The 6,000-nt window shown below is 33.0% G+C and overlaps 1 protein-coding gene across 7 annotated transcripts in view; it reads left to right on the forward strand.

Moving 5' to 3' along the window:
* VPS34 (vacuolar protein sorting 34) overlaps positions 1 to 5,788 on the forward strand; it is a 66,917-nt gene extending 61,129 nt beyond the window's left edge. For all 7 annotated transcript variants that reach the window (XR_016042690.1, XR_016042687.1, XR_016042692.1 and 4 more), the window contains one exon: positions 5,473 to 5,788. The gene's annotated coding sequence lies outside the window, so the exon portion shown is untranslated. The remainder of the gene's footprint in view (positions 1 to 5,472) is intronic.
* Positions 5,789 to 6,000: the final 212 nt, after the last annotated feature.

A 6,000-nucleotide genomic window follows, 5' to 3' on the forward strand; every position in this document is an offset into this window, starting at 1 on the left:
CTCAATGAAGTTCTTACCCAAACATTAAATAATACCTCTTGTATTGCTGTTACTTGGTTTCGATGACTTCTCTCCAACCTTGCAATAATGTATCTGACCTCTTCCATAATCTTGTGGGGTTGTTCAGGTGTCAAATAGAAAAATTTTGGGTTGAAGTAGTAACCTAAAAAATATATAGGTAGAAAAATGTCATTTACAATTTCATAAAAAAATGATTTAAACTGAAACATTGTAATGATATAAATATATATTTACCAGCATAATGAATTGGACGTCCAAATTTGGTGTTCCACCTCTTTTCTATAATCTCGATCACTTTGCTAGCAAAATTACACTTCTCCCCAATGGCTAATTTCGCCCTCTCAATACCTTCATAAAGGATACTCATGGTAGCTTTCTTATCAGCATCCACCATTCTTAACACCGTGATCAAAGGGGCAATGGCCTCTACAACACTGGAACATCGAGATCAGAACAACCTATTTGAGATTATGTTATCCACTTTTATACCGGTACTGGACTTCGAGAGGCGGTCATTTAACCACTCTTCACAAGTAAACAATCTCTTTAATGCACCTTCAGATTGTCGAATGGAGTCCACAGCTAAGTAATCGGTCGCAAAGAGGGTTATGGCAGGCCTGATTATCTCTTTTTTCTTAGAGTGTTCTCTAAACAGAAATAATATTTTAGAGTGGTTGTATATAAATCTCGACACCAACCTTGCTTCATCTAGAGTCTCCTTCACAATTTTGATCTCATCGATTTCCTCTAACATAAGATCGATGCTGTGTGCAGCACACGGGGTCCATACTAGATGCTTCCTCTTATCCATCAACTTGCTACCCGCAGAAACACATGCACGCGCATTGTCCGTAATAAACTGAACTACATGCTTATCTCTCACCTCCTCTACTATCTGATCATATAGTCGTACGTAGAAGTTTGCATCCTTCTTCGTCCCTGATACGTTTTTGCTAGACAAAAAAGCTGTACCTTTTGGGGAATAGGCCAAGAAGTTTAAAAACTCCTTTTTGCTAACTTTATTCAACCAATCATCACTCATGAGAGTAATTCCTGTCTTTGGCCAACTCTGTTTATATTCTTCAATCCACTTTTTAACTTCCTCTACCTCTTCATCTAATATTGGCCCACTGAGCTCATATGCCGTCGGGGGTTTTACCCCGGGCCCGACTCTCTAGATTGCACTAATCATAGGTGGAAAATATGGGCTATTGGCTACATCAAAGGGAATCCCTTTATCGTAGAACCATTTACCAACATATCTCCCTAACATGTTTCTTGTACCTTTAACCATGCCTTTTAGGGTCATTTGTTGTGACTTAGGCTTTGAGAGAAATGGGTCTTTACGACCATGACCTGCAATACTGGCACTCCTAGGTAACTTAGAAACAATTTCTTTAACAACTGATTCTCCTTGATACATATTGCCACCAACCCCTCCATACATATTTGAGTTGGGCCCGCCATACATGCTCGAGCTGGACCCGCCATGCATATCTGAACTAGGCCCACCATGCATATCGGAGATAGGCCCACCATGCATGTCTGAGCTAGACCCACCAGGCATTATAAACCCACATTCCCTCTGATATTGTTCATGTAAACTCAATCTTGTGGGCATGTCCAGCTCATTATTATATTGCTCTTCTAGGTTATAATTATATTGCTCTTCTGTATCATTCCTGCTTGATGGTGTATATAAACTAGCTATCTCCTCATTCATCCTATGTTTGGCAATTTTTTTACCTTTGCTAGCATTAAGAATTGCCACCATCTGTTTTTTTACATTACTAGGGACACTAATGCATGCAGAAACTTCTCCCTTAACCCCTGCCAAGTGTTGCTTGAACCTATGTACCCCACTACTTATCACTCTTTGACAGTAATTACAAATAATTTTGTCTTTCTTGTTGGGATCAAGTCTGACCCCATGTTGCCATGCAGGGTCTTCTGTAGATCTTGACATGATTCAACTGTTTTAAGATGTAAAAAGTTTAAATTAACCTGACAGTTCAAAAAGAAAAATAATCACCATATGTAGTGATAATATGTTGCGGTAGTTCATGTAGTCATATTCATTGTTATTTGTTATTGCAAAATACCTTTTTTGACAATAATATTTTCGTACATATCAATTACAAACAATTAGAATAATACAAAATGCAAGCTCCAAACATGGCTACAACTCAATTATCAAGAACATACATTTTTTGCATTAAAAAAGTAATAATAAAAACAATTCTTCAAAGAGCCGGCTAACATCAGTCATTCCAATTAAAAAATCCATGAACAACAGATAAAAAAAATACAGTTTTGTATTAAAAATATAATAACATGCATTTTTTTGCATAAATAATCCATCAACATACAATTTTTTCAACAAAAACTTTAACAATAAAAATTTAAAATATGGTTTAATACCTTATGATAATTAAAACTTTGTCACGATTTTCACATCTTTTTGGAAAATCATCATTTTTCAAAAAATTCGATCATGGAAAAAAAAAAAAAAAAATTACAGCAAACTCAAACAATAAAAATTAAAAATTGGGTTTAATACATCATGATAATCAAAACTTTATCACGATGTTCACATCTTTTCGAAAAATCATCATTTTTCAAAAAATTCGATCATGGATAAAAAGAAATAAATAAAAAGAAGTACAGCAAATTTTCAAAAAATTCGATCATGGATTAAAAAAAAAAATTAACAAATTTTCAAAAAGTTTGATCATGGATTAAAAAAAAAAAATCACAAATTTTCTAAAAATTTGATCATGGATTACAAAAAATTCGATCATGGATTACAAAAAATTCGATCATGGATTACATAAAATTCGATCATGGATTACAAAAAAAAAAAAAACATAAAAAAACAAAAAATTCGATCGTGGATTACAAGAACAGAAAAAAACAATTCGATCATGGATTACAAAAAATTCAATCATGGGTTACAAAAAAAAAAAAAAACAAAAAATTCGATCATGGATTACAAAAAATTCGATCATGGATTACATAAAATTCGATCATGGATTACAAAAAAAAAAAAAAACATAAAAAAACAAAAAATTCGATCGTGGATTACAAGAACAGAAAAAAACAATTCGATCATGGATTACAAATAATTCAATCATGGGTTACAAAAAAAACAAAAAAAACAAAAAATTCGATCATGGATTACAAGTAAAAAAAATAAACATTTCAATCATGGATTACAAAAAAGTCGATCATGGATTACAGAAAATTCTATCATGGATTACAAAAAATTCGATCATGGATTACATAAAATTCGATCATGGATTACAAAAAAAAAAAAAAAAAAGAAAACAAAAAAAAACAAAAAATTTGATCGTGGATTACAAAAAAAGAAAAAAACAATTACATCATGGATAACAAAAAATTCAATCATGGATTACAAAAAACTCTATCATGGGTTACATAAAAAACAAAAAACAAAAAATTCGATCATGGATTACAAAAAAAAACAAACATTTCGATCATGGATTACAAAACATTCGATCATGGATTACAAAAAATTCTATCATGGGTTACAAAAATAAAAAATAAAAAATAAAATTCGATCATGGATTACAAGAAAAAAAAACAAACATTTCGATCATGGATTACAAAAAATTCTATCATGGGCTACAAAAAAAAAAAAAAAAAAAAAAAATTTCCGTTCTTCACAGAGTCGTTTTACATAAGCGATTTTAACTCAAAAATTCACCTCTAAGTAAATAAATTACATCCAATTGAGTTTATTTTCTGATAAACAACAATATAAGGAATCAAAACCCTAAATTTTTAACACATTATTTCTAATATATCATGAAAACAAAATCAAAAGGCGGAAAAAAAAAAAAAAAAACAGCGGAATTTGTTTCCGCAGACATCTCAGTGTTCATATCAAATTTCTTGCTGTAATTGACCAGATTACGTAAAATTGAAAATTTTAAATCATACTAGACACAATAAAGATTAAAAACTCTAATTATTGAACTCATTATGTTCAAAATATGCCGTGAAATAAACCAAATGGCGGAAAAAAAAAAAAACCCAAAGTTCTTACCTGATTTTGTGAACCGAAGCCTTCAATATCCAAAAAACTCTGTTTTTCTCAACGATTATCACAAATTAGTAACAAAAGGTTTTGATTCACAGCTATAAGATCAAAATGCCTACAAATTTTGAAAGATTCATGCGCCATTTGGCATGAATTTCGGAAAAGGCGGAAACCCTAAACACCGAATTTTTCATGATCCAAAAACAACAAATTTTTCCACCATTTAATCCTTGAAAAAGCTGAATAAAGCTGTTTACAGCCTGCAAATCAGATCACATACCAAAAAAAACAAGAAAAATGATCAAAAAATGACAAATTTCAAAAAATCTCGTGAAGAACACTGTGCAACCCGTGTTCTTCACGGATTCGCCGATTCCGCACAGTGAATCGGCGAGTCACTGTGCGGAATCGTCCGGTTCTCTCTAGAACCGGACGATTTTCGATTTTTTAACCGATCCGGTCCCTTTTCGCGATTTTCGAGTCGAACCGGGCGAGTCCGGCTCGACTCGGCGTTTTTTAAAACGCTGGTGGAACCCCTAATGCAACATAACAAGAAATCTATTTGAAAGGATGAATCTGGTCCTTGCGAATTAAAAAAAAAAAATTGCTCTCTATAACCAGCAAACAAGTTATTTTCAAACTCACAAGTCTTGATCAGGCTTGGCCTTCTACCAATGAGAGGCTTTCACATGTGGTCTCTCGCTCTATGAATTATAGAGAAAATGAAAGGGATACGGAAATTTGGATTTTTCCTAGTGCCTGCACCTTAGCCAGGACAGATGGGGCTTGAAGCACTTAAATGACATATTATTGGGCACCACATGATTCCCCTTGTGTTCAGGACAATTTGGCAATCATCATCTAAGTTTTATCCTAATTATTTGAAACCTTAGAAATCTTAATATGCTGAAACGTCCCTTTAACAAAATGTGGACCATTTTTTTGCAATAAAATAGTTTATGAAGATTCACCTCCACATGTGCATTTATTGAATTCTTTCAGATGCTAGTCCTAGAAATGTTGAGGAACATAATTTTTGTCACTGAGTACTTAGGAGAGTGAAAGAGCAATGTAACGTCGTGGGTGCCAATACTGCTACTCACTTACCTGTGTACCCCAAATTATAAAAAGAAGAAAAAGAACTTATATTGATCAAAGGAATGTTGTCATGGGCATATAATGCGGAGGAAACTGAACTTTCTCAACTGTTTACGTAATGACAAAAAATAGGGGATGCCAAAGGTCTCGTCTTTTTTATTTTTTTTGAGGGTTAAATTCTAGAGGTCTTGTCCTACATGTTTGAGATATTATACCTTGCATGATTTCATGTTTACATGTTATGGGCAGTCTTTACTTTAACATGCAGTAATAGTTGTTCTTATGTGCAGTAATGCTTGTTCTTATGTATCTTGTACTGGCGATGCCGTGCTATTTATCGAAGGAGCTGTGCAAGGCCTACGACTTCTCACATGTTCACTCATTTTCTGCTAGTTTTGTAAATATTGTAAAAAGGGAAACCTGGTATTTATATTGACGTCAAGAATATAAAGTAATTATCATTTAAGTTGTTATGCCTTTAACGGCTGCAAGCGAGAGCTTATTGGGAGCTTGCAGTTGCAGGCTGTCAATCTTCATTTTCGTTGTGATTGTACATGACTTGAACATCTAATTTTATAATAATACTAAGGAAAATGCATGTGCGAAGCACGTGTTTCCGAGAAGCATGAGGTGTATATATATATATATATATATATATATATGGGTGTAGTTCCAATAAGGTTGCAACTTTAAACAATCCAATTAAGGCGTACTTTCAAATTTTATCGTAACATCGAATTTTGATGTAAAATATTTTTAGGATTATTTCAAAATTTATTATTACATCTAATTATAAATTTTGAAACTCCAAAAATAGT

Source organism: Amborella trichopoda, chromosome 10 (assembly GCF_054954075.1).
Source record: "Amborella trichopoda isolate Santa Cruz 75 chromosome 10, AtrichopodaSantaCruz75HAP2 v2.0, whole genome shotgun sequence".
Lineage (NCBI taxonomy): Eukaryota > Viridiplantae > Streptophyta > Magnoliopsida > Amborellales > Amborellaceae > Amborella > Amborella trichopoda.